The sequence below is a fragment of the Vulpes lagopus genome, chromosome 5 (assembly GCF_018345385.1).
Source record: "Vulpes lagopus strain Blue_001 chromosome 5, ASM1834538v1, whole genome shotgun sequence".
Classification (NCBI taxonomy): domain Eukaryota; kingdom Metazoa; phylum Chordata; class Mammalia; order Carnivora; family Canidae; genus Vulpes; species Vulpes lagopus.
Genome location: NC_054828.1, coordinates 45,782,416 through 45,808,343, shown reverse-complemented (window position 1 = coordinate 45,808,343; position 25,928 = coordinate 45,782,416). Strand labels below are relative to the sequence as shown.

At 39.9% G+C, this 25,928-nt stretch overlaps 1 non-coding gene and 1 pseudogene across 1 annotated transcript; one reads left to right on the top strand and one right to left on the bottom strand.

Annotated features, from left to right (window-relative positions):
- The first annotated feature begins 1,136 nt into the window (after positions 1-1,136).
- LOC121492218 overlaps positions 1,137-25,928 on the top strand; it is a 106,515-nt pseudogene continuing 81,723 nt past the window's right edge.
- On the bottom strand, positions 15,492-15,598 carry LOC121492341. Its single transcript, XR_005988219.1, has one exon. It is a non-coding gene; the product is annotated as a U6 spliceosomal RNA (small nuclear RNA).

Sequence of the window (25,928 nt, the reverse complement as noted above, 5' to 3'; positions counted from 1 at the left end):
TGTTGCAACACTACTTGTGGATTTGCGGATTGTTTTAAAAGTAGCAAATCAGGGACCTATTTTCTACAGGTCAATGCAGAGAGACTGCCTTAAAAGAGCTCCTGTCAACCTTTCTACCTAAATGCCCTGATACCTCAAACCCAAAGACCATTTATTTTCAATGATAACCATTCAAACAGTGGTTATCAGCGTCCACCGCAAACACCAGCTTCGTCAGGTCCGCCAGGCTCCCACGGAGTCCGGGGCCTCTCCACCTAAGGTCCTGCGGCCGTGCAAGCGAGGAGCTCGCCGGGCTGCTGGGTGCAGCTGGGTGCAGCTGGGTGCAGCTGGGTGCAGCTGGGTGCAGCGGGGTCCCCCGGCTACGCAGGTGGCGGCCCGCACCACCCTCCTCCCCCGGAGTCCCGGCCTCGCGTGCTGGGGCGGGGAGGGGGGCAGACAGCCTCGCTGAACTCCTGCAACCCGCTCCCCGCGCAAGGCCGAGCACGAATCACACCCCCTCCGCCCAGGTCCCAGCCAGGCGCCCCTGCAAGGGCGGGAGAGAGGCAGAGCGGCGCGCGCGCGGGGACGCCTTTGCGCACGCGCGCGGGGCCTGAGGAGCCGGGCCAATCAGAGCGCGCCTCGCCTCCACGCCCCCAGCTCCGCGCGCGTCCGTCCCGCTCCAAGGGCGTCATTCGAATACAATAGCCCGCCCGCCGACGTCCCTTCGCGGGGCGCCGCTCGCTCGTCGCCCGTAGCAACGCTCTGCCCGGGGGCAGCCTCGGAGCCCCTCCCGAGGGAGGCGAAGCGGGTGTAAGCGCGCGTGCGGTGGGGGAAGGGCGGGAAGCGAGGAAGGCATTCTTTTCACGTTCAAAAAAACCCCTTTCACCGTCCCGACGTCCCCGGGTTATCAACGTGCCGAGCTCACGTCCACAGCACACGTGGTGTTAAAGGAAAGCGGTATTAGTGTCTTCTCTCAAACGGCTAAGGACGCCTGCAGTAACGCGGCCTCGGCGCGTTACCCAGAATTCCCGCGGCGCCGCGTGACGTGTTTCCGGGCTGCGTGCTGCGGGGGAAGCCCCGCCCCCGCCCAGCGCCCCGCCCCCACCCCGCCCCCCCCTCAAAGTAATACTTTACCTGTATTTTAACGATTGTGAGAAGAAAACTGTTTTCAAAAAGTGCCTGCTCCTTGCAGAACTGATAGTAAGTACGGAAACGTTTATAAGAGAAAGTTGAACTCACCCACCATCCCGGCTGCCGGAAAGAATTACTACGCTGCTGTGTAAACTTGGGAGACCTCACACACGCACATGGTTTTCTGGCTTTTTGTTTTGTTTTTTGTTTTTAAAGCCCAGTGTCTCCTGTCTTTCCAGGAAAACAGGATCATTTTAAATGGCCGTATGGATAGAGTTTGTTCAAGCAGTCCCTTCCTTGGCTGTCTTCCAGGGTATTTACAGTTTCTCACGTGTACGAACAATATAGGTGTCCCCGAAAAAGTGGAATCTTGCCATTTGCAATGATGGGGGGGGGGCTAGAGGGTAGTATGTTAGGTGAAATACGGCAGAGGTAGACCAAATGTCACAGGAGATTACTCACGTGGAATTTAGGAAAGAAAGCATAAAGATAGGAGAAGGGGGAGGGAAGGGAGGGAGGCCGCTGGAGGCTCTCACCTGGGGGATGGGCATTGAGGCAGCACTTGGGATGAGCCCTGCGCGTTAACCATATATGTTTATTTTTAGAGAGAGCAGCAGGCGGGGTGAGAGAAGGAGAGGGAGAGAGAAAATACCAAGCAGGCTCCGCGCCCAGCACCAAGTCCCATGTGGGGCTTGATCCCACTACCCTGAGATTATGACCTGAGTGGAAGTCAAGAGCTGCCACCCAGCTGATGGAGCTACCCGTTTGCCCCTGTGCCGGGTGTTATATGTAAGTGATGAATCATTAAATTCTGCTCCTGAAACCGGTATTACCCTGTATGTTAACTAATTAGAACTTCAATAAAAACTTTTAAAAAGGGGCACATGGGTGGCTCAGTGGTTGAGCATCTGCCTTTGGCCCAGGGCCTGATTCCAGGATCAGGGATCCAGTCCCACGTCAGGCTCCCTGGATGGAGCCTGCTTCTCCCTCTGCCTGTGTCTCTGCCTGTCTCTTTCTCTGTGTCTCTCATGAATAAATAAATAAATAAAACCTTAAAAAAAACTAAAAAAAAATCATACTCATTAAAAAAAAACACTACTAGATGATTATTCTCCTACATAAATCTGTACATATTCCTGATTATTTCCATACAATAAATTTATGGAGATATAATTACTAGATCAAAGGGAATGCACACTTAAAAGATTATAGATGATGTTACCAGACTCCACCTTTGAAATGTATTTATTACTTTTCCACCTGCTAATCTTCAACATTGTCAGGCTTGAGGATCTTTATCACCTTTTGAACATTATCATCTTTGTCATCTTGTTTTAATTTGCGTTTTGTTGGGGTGGGGAGATGGGGTACCTGGGTGATGGACATTAGGAGGGCACTTGATGTAAATGAGCACTGGGTGTTATGAGACTGATTAGTCACTGACCTCTACCTCTAAAACTAGTAATACATTATATGTTAATTCATTCAATTCAAAAATTAAAAATTATAATTGTTGTGCCCAAGATTGTGAATCCGAGAAACCATCAAGGAGCCGACACCGATGCAAGCGCACGAGGGTTTATTAGCAAGCTCGAGCTTGGGTCCAAGTATACCCAACACAGCGGAGCAGGGACTTGGACCCCGAAGTGGGCTACAGCTGGGTTTTTTATAGGCTGGTCTAGGGGATTTTCAGAAGGGGTGGAGGAATTTCTCAAGTTCTGTTTACATTCTGATATGGGGCTTTAAGGGCATTGAGCTCTGTTCTCATTTTAATATGGGACTTTCTACCACGGGTGTGGGCTCTGTTGTCGTTCTGATATGGGATTCTCTGCCTAGGGAAATTCTGAGCTCTGTTGTCTTTCTGATATGGGATTCATTCTGCAGTTTTTTCTATAAAGTTCAGCTCTTATTCACAGGGGCCTAAGATGGCTGTACTTGTACTAATGCTAAACTTGAGGTGGAATGGCCTTGATTTTTCTCGGCCTCCACATAATTTGCATTTTGTTGACTAAGTATTCATATATTTATTAGCTCTATTTTTGTGCATTGCCAGTAAATTACTTGTTTATTTTAAATTTGGGATGTTTATGTTTTAAAAATTACAAGTGTTTTGGGAATCCCTGGGTGGCTCAGCAGTTTGGTGCCTGCCTTTGGCCCAGGGTGTGATCCTGGAGTCCTGGGATCAAGTCCCACGTCGGGCTCCCTGCTTGGAGCCTGCTTCTCTCTCTGCCTGTGTCTCTGCCTCTCTGTGTGTCTCTCATGAATAAATAAATAAAATCTTTAAAAAAAAATTACAAGTGTTTTGATATTAATTTTGTGTGAAATATAATTCCAAATATTATTACCATTTTTAATTCATTTTTTAATATGGCCTGTGCTGTTAATTTGCTGAAGGAAAAAAAGAAAACTCACAGAAAGAAAGAACATGTGATGCCAGATGGACTAACCTAGCAAAGAATACAATTCATCTCTTAAGTTATTTGTTTGTTAAAAGTTTATTTATTTATTTATTTAAAATATTTTATTTATTTATTCATGAGAGACAGAGGGAGAGAGAGACAGAGGCAGAGGGAGAAGCAGACCCCATGCGGGGAGCCTGATGCAGGACTCCAGAATCATGCCCTGAGCAGAAGGCAGATGCTCGACCACTGAGCCACCCAGGTGCCTCAACTGTAAACTTATTTTGTCAAATTAAAACAGTTGTAATTTTAATTGGAATTGCATTAATTTTATAGATGAACTTAGGGAAGATGGGCATATTTATAAAAATAATCTGTATTTTTTACTTAGTGCTACTTGTGTTATTTAATCTACACGACTCTATTATCATCATCCTCATTGTACAGATGAAGAAACTCATGCATAAAGAGATTAAAGAACTTGTTGAAGGTCAGGAAACAGGTCCTATGCTCTGTACATCTGTCATATTGCCTCTTCACAATATGGATCTGCTGATCTATAATGACATGCCATTCAGCTTGTCTGCATTACTCCCCCGTGTCCCAATCTGCATCTTTATCTTCTGTCAATGAGTAGATACCTACTTAATCCTCCCTTCCTCTGCCATAGCTGATCAGACCGGGGAGTAGGTAGAAAAGCTGGTCCAATCAGATGGTTTCTCCCAGAAATTTGCAATTAGTCTTACCTGGTCTCTCGACCTAGAAAGTGGTAACACAAGAGTAAAGCAGGGAGAGAGGTTTAACCCACACAGAGGTAGCACAGAGAAAGCAGGCCTGTAGAGAGGCAGTCAGGCCCTAAGAAGCCCATAAGAGAGTGGCAGGGTAGCTGCATGGGATTCTGGGGCTTTCCATGGCCTGTTTTGCCCCTACTAAGACCCTATTGCCCTTTCTGCTCTTGGGGATCTACACAAGGTACCTCTCTTCCCTCAAATAAACTACTTTTTCTTTAAGCTCACCTGAATGACTTCTCTTCCTTTTGAAACCAATTATTCATCTAAAAAAGTGGCCCCGGGCAACCCTGGTGGCTCAGCGGTTTAGCTGCCTTTGGCCCAGGGCCTGATCCTGGAGACCGGGAATCGGGAATCGAATCCCACTTCGGGCTCCCTGCCTGGAGCCTGCTTCTCCCTCTGCCTGTGTCTGCCTCTCTCTCTCTCTGTCTTTCTCTGTCTCTGTCTCTGTCTCTCTCTCTCTCTCGTCTCTCATAAATAAATAATAAAAAATCTTTAAAAAAATAATAAAATAAAAAGGTGGCCCTTTGATTTACCCCCCTTTTTTTTTTGGTTTCCTAATAGATTTTCTGTTTTTTTTTTTTAAAGATTTATTTATTTGTTTATTTATGAAAGACAGAGAAACAGAGAGGCAGAGACACAGGCAGAAGGAGAAGCAGGCTCCACACAGGGAGCCCGACGTGGGACTCGATCCCAGGTCTCCAGGATCATGCCCTGGGCTGAAGGCAGACTCTAAACTGCTGAGCCACCCAGGGATCCCCCTAGCATTTTCTTTACATATATCCTGCACATCTCTTGTTCAATTCATTTCTAAATGTATTTTAATTCTTTTTTTGCTCTTTATAATGGTGATATGTTTATTGGTTTTCCCTTTACATCTTAATGTATAAACATTCTACTTTCATCAATTCAGACTGCTGAATGTCAGTGGTTTGTAAATGTGAATTAGTCTTTCAAATGCATTTTGAAATAGTTTCCTACTAGATATATTTTTCAGTTCTATACTTTCAATTGTTCTGCGGATGATTCATGTGAAGATGATGGTGATTCATCTGATGGAAATGAGCCACAAGGATCCCAAGAAGTATAGAATTTCCTGTAACCCGAAATAAAAAAGAAAGTCTCATATGAATAGAAACTTAGTTTTCAACAACATTTAGCTGATATTAAAACAGATAAAATGAGGAAAGCTATTTTCAATAAGGCCAGTTTTTCAGATACAAAATAATAAAACAATAGAGGGCATTATTTGGGTAAATATTTTGAATACAATAGACCAAAAAAAGAGATTAATAAGAGAAGTTGATATCTCACACTTAATATAGGCACATTCTCTTTTATCCAAAACCTTTGGGCCAGATGTGTTTCAGAACTCAGAATTGTTGAGATTTTAGACAGGAATATAATGCATATACCATATTTTTTGTAATATCTCTGGAGTATAGAGCAGCATTTTATGATCAAACATGTTGTTCATGCCAACAAGAATGCATTAGTATTAACTCAAACTAGGATAAAATAAAGGCTATATAGCCTATATAATATCCATATATATGTTCAGGTCAGATTTGCTGCCAAATGAGTTTGCTTTAACCTTATGAGTAACTTTGGGTTTCTAAAGCTTTTCTGGGGGTACCTGGGTGGCTCAGTTGATTAAGCATCTGCCTTCATTTCAAGTCATGATACCAGGGTCCTGGGATCAAGTTCTGCATTGGGCTCCCTGCTCAGTGGAGAGCTGCTTCTCCCTCCTCATTCTCTCTCTCTCTCTCTCAAATAAATAAATAAAATCTTTTTAAAAAATAAAGCTTTTCTGGATTTTGGAATTTAGGTAATGGTTTATAGACATATGCAAGCAAATATATTCAGAATTAAACATCTGGCCAGCTCTAGGGGTCAGTGAACGAGTTCTTTGAAGTCCTGGCTGTGTTAGATAGTCCTGTGGTTTGGGATGTTTAGTCTGAAGGCAGAGGAGTACACTTTTAGAAAAACAAAGTACAGACTTTGAAATAGTTATTGAAAAAGGAATGGGTAAAGTATCTTAACTTGCATTCTTTTTTTTTTTTTTTTTAAGAGAGAAAGAGAGAGGAGGGAAGGGGGCAGAGGGAAAGAGAGAGAATCTCAAGCAGACTGTGTTGGGTGCAGAGCTTGGAACTGTAGCGGAACTCGATCCCATAACCCTAAGATCATATCCTGAGCTGAAACCAAGAGTCAGACTCAACCAACTGAGCCACCCAGGCACACCATTAACTCACATTCTTGAGTTTGGTCATCAGTCATTATTTCAGTATGTGGTGTTTTAGTTGAAAAGATTTGCAATAAGTGATAACAGTTCCTTAAAATCTTACCTTAAAAAGTTGCTGTATTTTTCCTTCAACCTATCAATGAAGGGATCCTTGAGGTTTTTATTTCTAGTACATAGACTCCCTTCCTTCCAAATATCCTCTGACTGTGAAGATCTTATTTCAGTTGTCTTTTAAAGTACCCAAATTAAGGAACCAAATCAGTTACTGTATATGTTGAGTGCCTACTCTGTGTTGAACCGTGCTAGGTGCTGAGGACACAGTCTGGTGGTAGAGAAGCACACATAAATAGGATATTACAGTATCATGAGACAAGCGTTGTGATATGAGAAAGTACAGTGTGCCACGAAACACCATGTTCTGGGGTGAGGGAAGGAAGGACTGAGGTAAGAAATTAGGCAGGTGAATTGGGGAGGGAAATAAATGTTCTAACAGTGATTTTTTTTTTTTTAAGATTTTGTTTCTTTATTCATGAGAGACACAGAAAGAGAAAGGCAGAGACACAGGCAGAGGGAGAAGTAGGCTCCATGCAGGGAGCCCAATGTGGGACTCGATTCCTGATCCGGGGACTCCAGGACCACGCCCTGGGCCAAAGGCAGGCGCTAAACCACTGAGCTACCCGGAGGTCCCTTAACAGTGATTTTCAAGGTATGGTTGGTTCATGGACCAGTAACAACATCATCTGGGAACTTGTCAGAAATGCAGCTTCACAGACCATGTCACAGATCCACTGAATCAAAAATTCTGAATCAAAACATCTGTGTTTTAATAAGGTTGACCATCCAGAGTGCCTGAGCGGCTCAGTCAGTTAAGTCTCTGACTCTTGGTTTCAGCCCAGGTCATGATCTCAGGGTCCTGAGATCAAGCCCCACATTGGGCTCAAGTCTGCTTGAGATTGTGTCCCTCCTCCTGCTCACATACATACTTTCTCTCAAATAAATAGGCAAAATCTTAAAAAAAAAAGCCCGACCGTTCAAATGATTCTCATGCACCCTAAAGTTTGAAAACCACTGTTCAAAACAGCAAATGTGATAAAACCAGAGTATGCAGGCAATCTTACCATAAATGGGATCTGTATGGGATGGGGGTAGCAGAGAGTAGGGGAGGGGGGGGTCATGGAAATGCCAGATGAGATTGGAAAGGTAAGGATGGTTTATTTGGGGTCTTATAGGCCATGTTAAAGACTTTGAACTTTATTTATTCAACAAATATTTATTGTATGTCTACATTATGAGTATGATGTACAAAATGGATTCCCTGCTCTCAAGGAACTTAGCCAGATAAGCAAATAAATGTATATGTCAGGTGGTAAAAAAAAAAATGCTATGACACAACAACTTGGATGAATCTCCAGAGACTTATGCTGACTAGAAAAAGGCAATCCCAAAAGGTTAATACTGTATAATTCCATTTATATAACATTCTTGAAATAACAAAACTATAGAAATGGGGAAGAGATTAGTGGTTGCCAGGGGTTACAGAGGGGGTGGAGGTTGGAGGGAAGTGGGTGTGTCTATAAAAGAGCAACACGAAGCCCTGTGGTGATGGAACTCTGGAAATGTTCTGGATCTTAACTGTATCAATGTCAGTATCCTACTTGTGATATTGTACTATAGTTTTATAAAATGTGACCATTAGAGGAAACTGAGTAAAGGGCACACAGAATCTATCTGTATTATTTCTTACAACTGCATATAAATCTGGGGATCCCTGGGTGGCTCAGCGGCTCAGTGGTTTAGCGCCTGCCTTTGGCGCAGGGTGCGGTCCTGGGGTCCCGGAATCCCGGGATTGAGTCCCGCGTCGAGCTCCCGGCATGGAGCCTGCTTCTCCCTCCTCCTGTGTCTCTGCCTCTCTCTCTCTTTCTCTGTGTGTCTCTCATAAATAAATAAATAAAATCTTAAAAAAAAAAACTGCATATGAATCTACAGTTGTTTCAAAATAAAGTAGTTTTTTTAATACTATAAATATAAATCAGGATAGGAGATTGAAAGAGATGAGAGCATTATTTTATTTGGGATAGTTGGGAAAGGCCTAGGTGATAAAGGAAATTAGAGAATTATATATGAATATCTGGAAAATATTAGAAGTATAACGGCCCTGAAAGTATGCTTGGTGTGGATAAGGAATAGCAAGGACACTATTATGGATAGAGTGGGCTGAGCAAGAAGGAGAAATGAAGTCAGAGTTGATACAGATGGTGGTTGTAGAGACAGATCATATAGGGGCTTATAGGTCACAATTAAAGACTTTTCATTTTGAGTAAAATGGGAAGTTACTTATTTTTTTTTTAAAAGATTTATTTATTTATTTATTCAGAGAGAGAGGGGCAGAGACATAGGCAGAGGGAGAAGCAGGCTCCACGCAGGGAGCCTGACATGGGACTCAATCCTGGGTATCCAGGACCACACCCTAGGCTGCAGGCAGCGCTAAACCACTGCGCCACCAGGGCTGCCCTGGAATGGGAAGTTATAAAAGAGTTTTAAGCAGAAAAGTAACAATTGAATTTACATTTTAAAAGTATCACTTCACTGGGTAAAAATTTGAGTGAGGGAACCACATAAGTGAGATTATGGAGGTTTGGACTAAGGTGGCAGAGGAGGAGGTAATGAGAAATAGTGTGATTATGAATAAATTTTGTGAGTACAGCTAATTGGACGTTCTGATGGATTGGGTTGGGATGTGAGAGGAGAGGAGTAAAAAATGATTCCAAGGTTTGGGCCTGAGCAAGTGGAAGAATGGTGTTATTACTTTTATGAAATGGAGAAGATGAAAGAGGAGCAATATATGGCAGAAGGTTTAGTTTTGGGCTTGTTGGTTTAGTTTTGGGCTTGTTTAGTTTTGGGCTTGTTGAAATGCCTGCAGACATCCCAGTGGAGATATTATATGGCCTGTTGGACATGTAAACACGTCTGGAGTTTGTTTAGAAGTTGGGCTAGATATATGAATTTGGGAGGCAATAGCATATAGATTTTTAAAGTCATGATCTGGATGAGAACTCCAATGATGAGTGTATATAGATTGGAAGAGAGATCTATGGAATGAGACCTGACACTCTGATTTTTAGAGGCTGGGAAGATAAAGGAGAACTCAACAAAGAATACAGAGAAGAAAAGGCCATTGAGGTAGGAGAGGAACCAAGGGAGGGGAATATCTGGGAGACCAGGGGAAGAAAGTGTTTCAGGAAGAAAAGAACAACCAAATAAGTCAATTGCTACCTATAGGTAGAATGAAGTAAGAACTGAAATTTGTCCTTTAGATTTGACTGCATGGAGGTCATTAGTGATTTTGATAAGTGCAGTTTTGATGACAGTGTGAGGAAGACCGGACTGGAGTGGGATCAAGGGAGAAAGGAGAGTCACTAGAAATTAAGCATAGACAATTCTTTGGAAGAACTTTGATCATGGGAAAGGAGGTGCAAAGAGAGGAGACAGTCGCTTTATCCTAAGAACAATGAGGGAGTCAATGAAGAACTCTTGGTGTCCATCCTTTCAATGACAGTTTAAAATACTTGATAAGAATGGGCACCTGGCTGGCTCAGTAGGAAGAGCATGTGCTGCATAGTCTTAGAGATCATGAGTTTGAGCCCCATCTTGGGTGTAGAGATTACTAAAAAAACTAAATAAATTTTAAAAATAATATGTAAATTAGACAAATAAAATACTTGATACGACTGCTTTGTTTATGTGAATTTATTAGCTCTTATATGTCAGGAGAGATGACACTAGCTAATATTTTAACTTTATGTACAATGAAACAATGTCATCACAAGTGAATAACTCACTATTTTAAAAATATTGGATATCAGATTTTGATTGTCTGCTTTAAGTAATAAAATTTGTTCTATACCTGTGTGTGTTCATATACATACACACTTATCCATATATGTATATATACAATATATGTACTATATATGTATATGTATGTGTATATATATATATACACACACACACATATACATATACTTGTCAAAAATATTTTAAAACCTTTATGTAGATTAATCTTAAAATATTCCTTGTTTCCAGAGAGAAATAGAGAAGTTGAACTAATTTTAGCAATTTTTTTTCCTTAGCGGGAGAGAGAAGTGGTGGGGGAAGAGAGGCAGAGGAGGGGGAAGGAGAGAGACTCTTAAGCAGGCTCTGTGCCTGACTCAGGACTTGATCTCATAACCCTGAGATAATGACCAGAGCCAAAATCAAGAGTTAGACACAACCAACTGAGCCACCTAGGTGCCCCAGTAATTGTTTTCTAATTTAGATCATTATATTATTGGTTAGATTTCTGCTTTTAATGGACTAGTCTCTTAAAAGGGACAGATCTAAAAATGAGAGGTGGGAGGAAGGGGGGATCCTGTGAAGCAGGAGTTTTGGACATTTCTGCCATGTGGGCTGAATAGTATATAAGCCAGTTTCTCAGAGAAAATAGTTATATGTAACATTTACCAAAAATGTACTGTTAAACTACAAGGCTCTGTGCAGACAGATAACCTACCTAAAGCCCTACAGCTTCTAAGTAGTAGAATTAGGATTTGGACCCAGGCGGTCTGGATTGGGAATCTAGGAGTTTCACCACCACTCTTAGCAGATAAACAGAAATTGAGACAGCAAATGGCAAGAGTACTGCTAAAAATTGCCTAAGGAGAAAGCAAAAAGGGAAATGATTATAAAGACAACAAACCTGGGTGCATCCCGGGATCCAGAGCAGGACCAAGGCAAAGTCTCTGGAAGGACTGTGAGTTGGTGATTCATCAGGAAGCAGGCAGGGTGTTGGAATTCTCAAATGGCAGACTCCATATGTGCTTCAGGCAATATATGTTTCTGGCTTCTACAAATAAAATGTTTTATCTTCAATTATGTTCTTTTCCATAAATATACAACAGCAGACAACAGACACAAATAACATACAAAAGCATAGACTTTCATCAAGTATAAGAGAAGCAGCACCATCCTAGGAGTCTAAAGATTTGGGCTTTGTTCATTCATAAATGCTCATGAAACTTTGGGGAGTGATGGATATGTTCGATACATTTAATACCTTGATTGTCGTGTTAGTTTCACAGATGTGTACATATGTCAGAACTTAACACCTTATGTGCAGTTTACAATAAGTCAATTATACTTCAGTAAAGCTGATGAAAATATTGATGGAATGCCCATGGGGTTGCTGGCACTGGCCCGTAAAGAGGATATAGGCAGAACGTTATCCCTCAAAGGGCTTTTATTCAAGTGTACAGCCCAGACATGCAAGCACACAACTCACAGAGCAATGGAGAGGGGCTGTAACATAGAGACCATGTGCTGTGCCTCCGTTTCCTTTTCTATAATATCTGTGCCCCTACTTCAAAGAATGTGGTAAAAATGTAATGAAAACACTTTGTGACAAATGCTATCAAAACATAAGGAGTTTGTTTTCAAACTAAGATAATTCTTGTTAATTTATTTAGAATCCTTGCTAAGCTGACCATTTTCAAATAATGCCGGCATAAAATAATTACTGAAAGTATTGCATCTATACACAAAGTAATAAGAAATCGTTAGACTTGACTTTGCCATTATTATCATGGTAATGTCATTTGTGTGACTTTGGGTAAGTGACTTAACTTCTCTAAGCCTTCTCTATAAAGTGGAGATATTAAAATTGACCTCCAGGATAGCTGTAAAAGTTAAATGAAATAATGTACATTACCTGTTTAATACAGAGCAAATAATGAAAGGTACACCTGATTTGAAATTTTTTTACATTTTATTTTATTTTATTTATGAGAGGCACACAGAGAGGCAGAGACATAGGCAGAGGGAGAAGCAGGCTCCCCACAAGGAGCCTGATGTGGGACTTGATCCCGCATCCCGATATCACGCCCTAAGCGGAAGGCAGATGCTCAACTGCTGAGCCACCCAGGCATTCCCATTTCTTTCTATTTAAGTTCAATTTGCCAACATATAGTAATAACACCCAGTGATCTGAAATTTTTTAAAGCAAAAACTATTCATTCTTTTTGAACTAACAGTTCACATCTAGTGTTTTCCATTACATTATTTGAACACATAGGAAATTTTTCATAATAAGGTTAATCCCTATAACAATTATCACAATAATTCCAAGTTGTGTTCCTGTCTTTTTGTAGTTACAATTTTACGTTGTGCGTTGGAGGATAGAAAAAGATGAAGAGTGGATGGGGTTGGTTGTTACCCTGCAGTCTTTGAGTAATTCAATCTATTTTTATCCCACTTTGATGGCTCCAGATCATTGCAGATAATAGTTTTATCTGTCCTATGAGAGGTTTATTTGGTCCTTTTGTTTTTTGCTTTTGATAGTGGAAGAAATACCGATAAGGTCATTTGGGGTGAAGAAAATATACTCAACTTGGGTCATTAGTTCTCCTACTTCAGTGGCTAATCCATAAACCTGAGGTAAGGGATGCAATTTTATTTTTAAACTTTTTTTCTATGAACTTTCTTTTTTTTAATTGAAGCATAGTTGACATACAGCATTTTATTAGTTTCAAGCATACAACATAGTGATTTGACAATTTTATATGCATTAAGTTATACTCACTAAGGTAAGTGTAGTTACAATACAACCTTATTACAGTATTATTGGTAGTATTCACCAGGCTGTACTTTTCATCCCCATAACTTATTTATTTTATAACTGGAAGTTTATGCCTCTTAATCCCCTTTACCTGTTTCACCCATCCCCCAACCTCTCCCCTCTGGCAGCCACCAGTTTATTCTCTGTATTTATGATTCTGTTTCTGTTTGTTTGTTTTGTTTTTTAAGATTCCACATATAAGTGAAGTCATGTGGTATTTGTCCTTCTCTGTCTGACTTCTCTCACTTAGCATAATACCCTTTAGGTCATGTTGTGGCAAATGGCAATATCTTTTTCTTTTTTATAGCTGGGCAATATTCCATTTTATATATATACCACATCTTCTTTATTCATCTGTGGGTGGACACTTGGATTCCTTCCATATCATAGTTATTCTAAATCATGGTACAAAAACATAGGATTGCATATATCTTTTTGAACTGGTGTTTTAATTTTCCTTGGGTAAATACCCAGTAGTGGAATTACTAGATCATATGATAATTCTATTTTTAATTTTTTGAGGAAACTCCATGCTGTTTTCCACAATGGCTGCACCAGTTTGCTTTCCCACCAACAGTGCACAAGGGTTCCTTTTTCTCTACATTCTCATCGACACTTGTTATTTCTTGTCTTTTTGATTTTAGCTATTCTGACAGATGTGAGGCGTTACCTCATTGTGGTTTTGATTTGCATTTCCTTGATGATTAGTGATATTGAACATCTTTTCATGTGTCTATCAACCGTCTGTATGTATTTAGAAAAATGTTTATTAAAAAAAAAAAAAGAAAAATGTTTATTGAGGTCTTCTGCCCATTTGATTAATTGAATTTTTTTGGTGTTGTATAAGTTCTTTTTATAGTTTGGATATTAACCCCTTACAGATAGATCATTTGCAAATATCTTCTCCCATTCAGTAGGCTGCCTTGCTGTTTTGTTGAAGGTTTCCTTTGCTGTGAAGAAACTTCGTATTTTGATGTAGTCCCAATAATTTAATTTTACTTTTGTTTCTCTTGTCTATGGAGACATAGCCATAAATATGTTGCTAAGGCCTATGTCCAGGAGACTACTGTCTATGTTTTCTTTGAGGAGTTCCTCATATTTAGGTTTTTAATCCATTTTGAGTTTACTTTTTGTTTGCTATATTTTAAAAACTTAAGTGATTCTAATGTATTGACAAGGCTGAGAACAATTAACAAGTATGTATATGGCTGGCAGAAATTAAGCACCCAATAAATAGTAACTTAAAAAAAATTGGGGGAAAATGTAATAGAAAGCTTATGGACAGAGGTAGATTTAATTTGAAGCAAATGAGGCTTATGTTTCAGAACCCTTGACCAGCACAGGCTCCTTCTAAGGCCCAGTAATGAGGAGAGTAGTCAGCAACCCCAGCTCTGTGGAGAGCTGCCCTACCCAGGGCCACCTGCCTATGCTAATTCTCTTACACTTCCCTGTTTCTGTTTCTTCCAATTGCAAAAGGATATTCAGGTAATAGAAGGGATCAGCAAGATTTCAAAACAGAATAAAAATTATTTCTGTGGGAAGACCTCAGTATACCCTACAAATAGGTAATTCTTGTTACTAGCGTTGAAAGTAACACCCAGAGAGGTTAGGATCTGCCTCAAGCCACAAATCAGCAAATAGTAGCAGCAGCAGCCACACAGTAATAGAATCTGTGAGTCTTGTCTTACAGCCCTGTGCCTAAGCACACGAATATATCTCTGGAGCAACCATGCAGATCTGTGCTGGCTGATTATGCATAAACTCTAGAGGATGGTGCCACTCACCTTTCAAAACTTGCCCCATTCCTTGAGTAATTGATATGTCTTCAGGCCTTACTAGCTTGTGACCTCGAAACAAGGCCGTGTGTGTGCCTTAATATCCAAACCACAGCTCTGAGCCCATGAAACTGGGGGGGTCTGTTCCTTTGCTGAATTCACATGCTCCTCCGCACCTCCCCCAAATCTAAGGAGTGCTTAGGAGTGCTTGTCATCCCCATCAGTCCCTCCCTTCCAAAATGGCCTCTTCTAAGACCCTGGGGAACCCCTTGCAGTACATTCAAATGGGTATATGTCTTTATAAAAGTTGTAAGTATTTTAATTGTAATCATTTCAGACTTCTGTCTGTTTCTACTACTACTTTTGCTCCTTCATACTCTCCCTCTCTAGGGTGGTATTGGAGCAGCTGTGGGCCCCTTTTGTAGGAGCTGGCTAAGAGAAACGTGAATACTATATATGTTGTGCCTCAAAATTTTTTTTTGATTTTGTATGTTTTTTTATTGGAATTCAATTTGCCAACATATAGTATAAAAAAATATGGAGTGCTTCATGAATTTGAGTGTCATCCTTGCACAGGGGCCATGCTAATCTTCTCTGTATCATTCCAATTTTAGTATATGTGCTGCTGAAGCGAGCACAAAAAAATTTTTTTTAAAGTGCAACTTGGAAATATGCTGTTTTTAGCACCTTCAATGTCAGATATTGACATATAATAAAGGGCTCATATTGAAAGTGTGCAATTTTATATGTTTTGACTTATGTATAGCCTGAGAAACCATAACCAAATCAAGATAAAACCCATCACCCTTAAAAGGGTTCCTTGTGCCTCTTTGTAATTCCTCCCACTTGTTCTTACTCTGTTCTTAGCCACTGATTTCTGTCAGTTTAGTTTGTGTTTTCTATAAATGGAATCATGTAGTATACTCCTTTTGGTCTGGCGTTGTTTTGCTCAACAATTACTTTGGGATTCATCCATGTTGTGTGTATCAATAGTTTATCCCTTTCTATTACTATTGTATTCCATTTTATGAATATGCTACAATTTCTTTAACCGTTCTACTGCTGAGACATTTGGATTGTTTCTAGTTTAGGGGTTATTTCAAATCTGCTGTGTGTGTATGATCATGTACTTTCATTTCTCTTGGTTAAATACCTGGAAGTAGAATGGCTGGGTCAGATGGTAGGTTTATAGCTAATTTTTAAGAAATTGCCAAGCCTTCCAAAGTGATTTTATCATTTTGCATTCCCACTAGCAGTGTATGAAAGTTCTAGTTGATCTTTATTCTTGCTAATTCTTAGTATGATCAGTCTTATATTTTAGCCATTCTAATAAGGGTAGCAGAATCTCACTGTAATTTTTTTTAAAAAGATTTTATTTATTCATGAGAGACACAGAGAGAGAGGCAGACATAGGCAAAGGGAAAAGCAGGCTTCTCACAGGGAGACTGATGTGGGACTCGATCCCAGGATCCCGGGATCATGCCCTGAGCCAAAGGCAGATGCTCACCCGCTGAGCCACACAGGCGTCCCCTCACTGTGATTATAATTGCCATTTCCCTAATAGCTAATGATGCAGAATCTATTTTCAGTGTGGCTTGTTTGCCATCTTTATATCTCCTCATTGAAGTGTCTTTTCAGATGTTTTGCTCATTTAAAAGAAATTTGTGTTGTGTATTTCCTTATTGAGTTTTGAGAGTTTTTTATATATTCTGAATATTCCCAGATGTGTTCTGGCTCCATATGGCCAGAATAAAGTAATCACTATGGATGACAGAGTTTTTCCAAAGCTGATTACTGTGTCTTGAATAATGCCACTGTAGGACACCCCCTACCCCAACCTGCAATGTAGTCCATGTAGCACTGGGCCAAAATATTCTGCATGGGAAAAATACTCCCTGGGTATACTCCTCTACTCTCACACTACTACCACACTTCACTTCACTTCTGACACTAGATGTGTGGGTTTCCCACACATCAAACAATTCTCTGACACCAGCTGGGTGTCCGACAATTTAACTCAATTCTGACACTATCTACTTGGAGTTAATATCAGATCTCACAGGTTAAGGTCTCAATCCCACAAGACCACCCATCCCTCACTCAGATACCAGTCTCAAGCTCCAGGTTGTCATCTGTACTTCTGACTAATCATCTGTAAATCTCATGTCACATTCCTTGGGTTTGATAATTTGCTACAATGATTCACAGAACTCAGGGAAATATTAAATTACCTTTACCAGTTTATTATAAAAGGATATGATAAAGGATAGAGATTGACATCCAGATGGAAGGGATGCCTAAGGCAAGGTATAAGAGGAAGGGTGCAGACCTTCCATGACCTTGCCATATGTGCCACCCTCCCAGTACCTCCTTTCTCCATCCTCAATGTATTCAACAAGCTGGAAGCTCTCTGGACCTCATACTTTTGGGACTTTTGTGAGGGCATCACCATGTATGCATGATTAACGAATATCTCAATTTCCAGCCTTGTCTTCCTGGAGGGTAGGAGGGTGGGGCTAAATGTTCTTAGTTTCTGATCATGGCTTGGTCTTTCTGGTGGCCAGGTCCCATCTGGGCCCACCAACCATTGCCTCATGAGAACAAAAGATACTCTTATCACTTAGGAAATTACAACAGCTTTAGGAGCTCTATGCTAGGAACTGGGGACAGAGGCCAACATATACATTTTCTATTATTTCACATGCTCCAAGTCCTTTTCACAGCTTTTCTTCTAGCATAGGAGAAAGAGAAGTTCAGACCTTCACATTATCCAGTCTAGTCTTAAAAATCTCCTATGAGCAAATATTTTAACAAAAATACAAATACCTTTCGCAAGAACCATCACTTTCAGGGATATTCTAGTCTACATAGGCAATTAGAAAAACAAAAGACAAAAACAGCTCTCTTACTTTGAAAGCATATAGTCCTGCTAATAATACTCTCAATTTGTATCCCTAAATGAAAGGCTTAACATTTTAAGTTTTCAGATGCTTTACAATTGTCTGCACTTGTCTTCACAGTTGTCTCCAAGAAGAGTTGATGGATTCCTGCTTGTCATTTACATTTTTCAGGTTCCATTTTCATCTCTACTTCTAGAGACAGAACATTTGTAGTAAATATCACTTTTTCAGCTTTTCAAAATGCTAAACTTATTTATTCACTGGACACTGAAATACATATACAGATATGTATGTATATACATACATATATATGCATATAAATATATATATATATATTTGCAACTTTCCCTTCTTTTTTTTTTTTTTTGCAACTTTCCCTTCTAAAGAACTTCTGATTGAGGAGGTCATGGAAGTCTCTGGATCAATGAACAAGCATTTTGGAGATTTCTAATCCTCCTAAATGTGGGAGCCTAGCATCTAGCCATTTCAAAACACTGGTAAAACTGATACAGGAGTGAGGGACTGACCCTAAATGGGGCCAAGAAGTGGGTAGCAGAATGCTCTTTCCATCCTAAACTTGTCCTTGCTACTATAACCTTTAGTTATGCAAAAGCAAAGATTTTACAGAGGGGCATAGAAGAGCAGCATTTATTGTGGAATTCTGAAAGACTTTGGAAACTAACACCAAGTCAACCAAAGGAATTTTTTAAAATCCCAGTTGTTTGCAGAACATTTATTTTAGTATCAAAAAGCATTCTACCCCTCAACATCCTCTGACTACCTTGTCATATTCAATATAGCACTGTTGTCATCCTCATCATTATTATCACATAAGTATTGGTCTTATTTATTAGCATTAACCATTTGCCAGTCACCAAACTACATGCTTTAGACATTGTATCTTTCAGTAACTCAGAACAGCCGTATGTGTTAGAAACTATTATCCCTTTTCACAGATTAAAAAGCAAAAGCATGGAGAAATTAATTTCCTCACAGTAACAAACTAGTAAATTAAGTTAAAAATCAAACACAGACCCATTTAACCAAAGTCATGCTCATAATAAGCTTATCACAGTCACTCCTTCACTCAATAATTGGTATTTGTAGAAGCAGATTTACCATGAAATAGTGAAGCTTAAGTTTCAGGCCCCTCGAGTTATACAAACCCCTTCCAGAGCCATGTCCCTGGGGGTCCCTAATAATGTGTTCACACAGTCATGTGCCTTTGTAAAATGAGTTATCAGTTAAGATGCTTTTCCTTCTGTTCAACTCCTCCCCCATCACACTTTCCCTTACATCATGGGGCATTGTTATGGCTGTGGACATTTTTATACTGAATTGGGGACTTGGGGATACATTTAATTTGAGTTTTGTGTGATATTTTATGTAGTTCACAGTAACTTGTATATAAGCAAGCAATTCCTATTGCTTGGTGGTGTAGGAGTAGCTTTTAGTAATATTCTTCTTATTGATGGTGCCAACTCACCTGGTGTTGTGACATTTAAACGAAAAGAGTTAAAAAGCAGTGAAGAGAATCAAAGAAAATGGAATTAGAGTGAAAATTACATTTTTGACATCTTAAACTACTATAAGAATTCATTAATCTTAAAATTAAGCTCTTTACTATTAGAATTAACTCATTAAACCATTCATGAAATTAGATACAGTATAATCTCTAATACATTTTAGAGAGATTTTTATTAAGTGGTTTATATAAATGAGCATCATTTTTCTGAGTAATGTGCTTATAAGAAGCAACTCATTCCTTTGTGATACCTGATGAAGCATAAATTTGATGAGAAAGAACCCTGGCATATGATCATATGTGATATGTGATGAATTTATAACATTGTCCCTCCCAGTCTGAACTGTCAGATGAGCAGTGAGATACCTGTCTGGCACATACTTCATGAAGCATTTGTCAAATGAATGAGTGAATGAATCATTAGTTTTATAGGGTTTACATATCATTGGATTTACATGATCAAGACCCCTTGGTTCAGAGAGGCTGAGTGATTTACTTCCTAACATTCAGTGGCAGGGTGAGACAAGGACTCAGGTTTCCTGACTGTCAGTCCTGTGTTCTTCTTCTTTTTTTTTTTTTAATTTTATTTATTCATTTGAGAGAGAGAGCACAAGTGAAGGGGGGACGGAGGGTAAAGGCAGAGGGAAAGGGAGAAGCAGACTCCTTGCTGAGCAGGAAGCCTGATGTGGTTGATTCCAGGACCCTGAGATCATGACTTGAGCTGAAGGCAGATACCTAACCATCTGAACCACCCAGGCACCCTTTAATCCTATGTTCTTTAGTAAGATTTCAGATTGTGAAAATCTTCTAGAAAGATTTTTCTTTAAGAAAGCTCTACCAATTCCAACAACTAAAAGCACCTCTTTTATATCCTGGAAATTATTGTCCTTCTATGGAAAAGGATTCTTCCTTAGAAAATCCAAGAAATTAAAAAAAAAAAAGAAAAAAAAAAAGAAAATCCAAGAAATTAGGCAGTGATTGTTTTAAGTATTCCTTTATGTTATCTGACCTGGTTCTGATAAACAAGATGCCAAAAGAATCTTGGGGGGGCCCTTTATATCAAGGATTTTCAAACTGAGGGTCTTGACCTATTGGTGATTACTTAAATCAGTTTAGTGGCTGAATTTTTTCACTAGAATAAAAAAGAAAATATCAGATTGTATTGCCACATGGTAAGGGACTAAATATTGTTTAGGGAAAACTTTTGTATGCAACTTGTCACAATATAATTTTTTATTTTTTATTTTTTTTTTTACTGTGAATCATCGTCAAAATTGAAAAAAAAAATTAGGGATGGTCACCCAAGTGCCTAGAACGGAATAAAAATGTAACATCAGCATAATATGTATTTAGGGAATAAGCCTAGGGGCATAAACTTAATTGTTTTGGGTTGAAGGGAGGAGGAGGGAAGAGGACTTTCACAGTTAGGCCATTAACAGATACCCAGATGAGGAAAAGCTCAGAGCCCTTGTGGTATGGCTGATGATCAAGGCCTGGACATCGCTACATGGTTGGAGACTTAGAACCCTGAGAAGTGTCTCATTGGGTGTGGATTTAGCCTGAGCTTGGGCCAATAATGGAACCTGATAGAAACGGGCTTGCAAGGAGCCAGTTTGGGGCAGACATCTCACTGGGCTTGGGGGACGATCAAGGCTGTTCACTGTAAAGTTGGTTGAGCTCCAGTTATAAGTGTAGTTGGGGTGGCTCAGTCCATTAGGCGTCTGCCTTCAGCTCAGGTCACGGTCTCAGAGTCCTGAGCTCAAGCCCCACCTCAGGCTCCTTGCTCAGCAGGGAGTCTGCTTCTCCCTCTCCCTCTCCCTCTGCTCCTCTGCACTGCTAGTGCTCAAAGAAATAAATAAAACCTTAAAAAAAAAAAGAGTGTAGTTTTATTCAGTGCTAGATTTTGAAGGAGAGGCATGAAGAGATGTGTCTACTAAGTTGTGGAGGATCCTATAGGCAATGAAGTGGGGATAGGCAAGGATGATGCATTGGGTTTAGGAAGTTCCCACTATTACCTGTTTTTCTTCAGACTGCTTACTCAGTACGTAGAACAGTTAAATGTTTATAATACTATAGTGTTAGCCAGAATAATATCCAAGGAGAATAGTGATTTTAAAAGTGCTTATCCATCTTTTCATTAGCCTTGTCCTAGTGACAATTTTCCAGTCCCTTATTTTTTCCTTTTTTTGACAGATTGTTTAAGTGTATCTCTTGTAAATAAGAGATATTTTTATTTAATTAAAAATATATCAGAATGCTGCAGCCCGGATGGCTCAGCGGTTTAGCGCCGCCTTCAGCCCAGGGTGTGATCCTGGAGATCCGGGATGGAGTCCCACGTCGGGCTCCCTGCATGGAGCCTGCTTCTCCCTCTGCCTGTGCCTGTGCCTCTCCTTCTCTGTGTCTCTCATGAATAAATAAATAAAATCTTTAAAATATATATATATATGTCAGAATGTTAAACAGTATTTTGATTAGGAAGGTGACTACCTGTCAAGGTTCAAATATCTTAAAGAAGCAATTAGAAGAAAATAATTTAAAATGTTAATTATAGGGGCACCTGGCTTGCTTAAATGGTAGAGCATGAGATTCTTGATCTCAGGGATGTGAGTTTGAGCCCCACATTGGATGTAGATTTAAAACTAAAATCTTTAAGAAAAATGAATAGATAAAATGTTAATTATATAACTGGGTGGGTTAAAACAAATAATTCACCAAGTAGTTTGAAATACAACTTGGAAATCTGAATCTCTAAAATTATAATTTTATAATTATAATCTTATAATCTTACTCTCGAGTGAGTGACCAGAAAAGAAAGGAAGGTGGGAGCAAATAGTACTATCAGGTCTTATTAAACCAACTGCAGGGATGCCTGGGTGGCTCAGCAGTTGAGCCTCTGCCTTCGGCTCGGGGTGTGATCGCAGAGGATCAAGTGCCACATTGGGCTCCTTGCAGGGAGCCTGCATCTCCCTCTGCCTCTCTCTCTGTGTCTCTCATGAATAAATAATATATATATAAAAAAAAAACAACAACTGCAGATTTTTGGAGATTTGACATCTACCAATATAACTGAGAAGAAAAAAATAATAAAAAGATACATATTTTTAAAGATTTTATTTATTTATTCTTGAGACACACAGAATCAGAGACATAGGTAGAGGGAGAAATAGGCTCCTTGTGGGGAGCCCGATGTGGGACTCGATCCCAGGACCATGGGATCACAACCTGAGCCAAAGGCAGATTCTCAACCACTGAGCCACCCAGCATTCCAAAAAGATTTAAGGATATTTAAAATGTGGCTATGGGGAGCTTGGGTGGCTCAGGTGGTTAAGCAGCGGCCTTCGGCCAGGTCATGATCTAGAGGTCCTGGGATCAAGCCCCACAGTGGGCTCCCAGCTCAGCAGGGAGTCTGTTCATCCTCTCTCTCTGCCTCTCTCCCCTGCTCATGCTCTTTCTGTCTCTCAAATGCATGAATAATTTTTTTAATGTGGCTATTATATTTATATAAAAATAGTTTTATGATTCTACTCTCAAGAATGCAGAGTTCGGGGATCCCTGGGTGGCTCAGCGGTTTGGCGCCTGCCTTTGGCCCAGGGCGCGATCCTGGAGACCCGGGATCAAGTCCCACATCGGGCTCCCGGTGCATGGAGCCTGCTTCTCCCTCTGCCTGTGTCTCTGCCTCTCTCTCTCTCTCTCTGTGACTATCATAAATAAATAATAAAAAAAAAAATTAAAAAAAAAAAAGAATGCAGAGTTCGAAAAAAAGAATGCAGAACTGAGTATAGTTTTTGTCGTTACTGTTTTTACTTATTTTTCCAGTAGCAGGATAGATTTGAGTTGAAATATTCATGTTCTTTTACCTGATCCACTTTGTCATGTTGTGAAGAAGACTGGCTAAGGATCAGAACAGGAAAGTCACCTGGCCCACACTGGCATCAAACTTGTGGGAATTCATGCATCAGATAACTCTCTGAATGGACCCACTACAAATAGCTATGAATTACATTATTATTCTGGCAGCTACATTTTCTGTTCTGATTATCTTTGCAGAGGATAGATTCCTTCTATGTTTCGACGTTAATAGAAGATTGAAATTGGATGGTCATTGTGTTTAACATGGATCAACCATGTTATCTGTTGCCAATGGTGGCAACAGATACCAAACAGATTCATTTTCAAACCCAACCTGAGGCAAAACCTAATACTCAAAACAATCATATTTCCAGGTAAAACAGAAATATTTTGTGGGCTATAGTGAGCTAATTTATTTTTTTTAAGATTTTATTTATTTATTCATGAGAGATACAGAGAGAGGTAGAGACACAGGCAGAGGGAGAAGCAGGCTCCATGCAGGGAGCCCTATGTGGGACTCGATCCCGGGTCTCCAGGATCAGGCCCTGGGCTGAAGGCAGCGCTAAACCGCTGAGCCACCCGGGCTGCCCCCCCCCCCTTTTTTTTTTTTAAGATTTTATTTAATATATGAGCTAATTTAAACAATAGCATTTAATAGTATATCAAATGTCCCCTGCAACAGCCATAGTTAATTAGTATAAGGCAGTAATTGTGCCAATAATAAGGAAATACCAAGGTAATATCCGGGTGAAGAAGAAATTATAATAGAAAGGATTTAAGAGATAACTCTATCAGAAATCATGTCACCAAACTTACTGGAAAAATGATCATTGTTGAAGCTGAATGATACTCAGGTTTAATTCTCTCTACTTCTGTATATCTTCAAAAATCTCCGTTAGAGAAGTGATAAACAAAAGTGTGGAAAAAATCTAAGTCACTTTTCTACCTCTGTGGAAGTAAAATAAAGTTTAAGTGACAGGTACTAGAAAAAGTAAATACTATGATGACTATAACTGGCCTGTACTACAAATCAAATTCATATTCATTAAAATTTTTACATTGATTTTTGTGTGTATATGTGTAGGCTTCAATGCTCAGAATATATGTGGCAAGTTTGAGTAAAATGTCTTTATAAGGTGTATGTCACAATATAAATGTCAGATATTCTTATTTATTAAGAAAATTACCAGTGCCCAGTGTCACTGAAGCTGATAGATAGAGGGCAGCATGGTCTTATCATTTTAGCAACAGATCCTAAGAGGTGGGCTGTGATCTCAGTTTTGCTTATTAAAGAAACAGACCAATCTGATAATTATTTAAATGATACTTAATAAGGGTTCAACACTGTACTAGAACAGTGTGATATGATGGGTATGGCGTAATGATACTTCTGGAGTCACACTTGGGCTAGAATTAAACTTGGGGCGCTTAGGTGGCTCAGCGGTTGAGCATCTGCCTTTGGCTCAGGGCATGATCCCCAGGTCCAGGGATGGAGTCCTGCATTGGGCTCCCTGCAAGGAGCCTGGTCTTCCCTCTGCCTATGTCTCTCTCATGAATAAAGAAATAAAACCTTTAAAAAAATTTTAATTTAAACTTACTAAACCAGGCTGTTTCCTCTTCTTTAAACAATAATAGCTAACTCAAGGGGAGTTACAGTTACTTAATGTTACAGTTCTAGTTACTTAATGAGGTACAGCTCATTAAGTAGAACAGTGTCTGGAATATAGTACGTACAATAAATGGTGGTTATTATTATTATCTGCCCCATTGAATATGATATATTCTCTCCATAGTAGTAAGTAGAATGTAGAAATATGCGTAGTAGTAAGTAGAATATGTAAATAGAAATATTTTTCTATTGGACTAGGCATTCTAAAATAGACCATGTGTGCAGGACAACCGAGCTCTTGACATGAGCAGCATTATTTAGATGCAATTTCTTTGTGTCAGCCTATCAGGCTGCTGTATTTTTGGGTATCTTAACATCTAGGTGCCTCTAGGCTCCTGAGGCTTGCATTTTGAGGAATCAGCCAAGTAGGAAGCAGGCCTGCTGAAACCTGTTCCACCCTCAAACTTGGCACCTGCCATCTCCACAGCTGGATTCGTCTTCTAGATACCCTCAATTCCAATTGATCTGGGTTCAGGTCTTCCCCTGGCACCATGACAACTGCCCAGAGTTCCCAAAGCCAGATGTCACCACTCCCGTCTTACCTCTCAGATCAGATCACCTCTCGCAAGCCATTGTCTGATTGCAGTTCAGCCACTCTCCCTGGGCTTAGATATTAAGACTTCTATACATCTCTCCAGCTAAGAGAAGATCCACCTTTTCTATCAGTTGCTTTTCTACTGCTACCTTATCCCAGATTCTGTTTCCTACCCATGCCAACCCATCCTAGCATGCTGCATGACACGAATAAGTACCTGTTCTATAGAGGATATTCCCTAAATATTTGTTGAATTAATGATGTTCATGTTAATGATGGGGATGGGAGGATATTCAGCTGGAATGGGCATGGATGTGGGTAGTTCAGTAAGTTAGCTATATATTTAATCACACTAGACTTTATCTTGATGTCTTTCTTGTCATTTTGATTTCTGAATCTCATTCTTTGGTATATTCCTGAGAAAGGCACATGAGAACAGCATTCCCTAACAGCAGTTTATTTGTGCCCTTTATATTTGAGTCACTTTTTC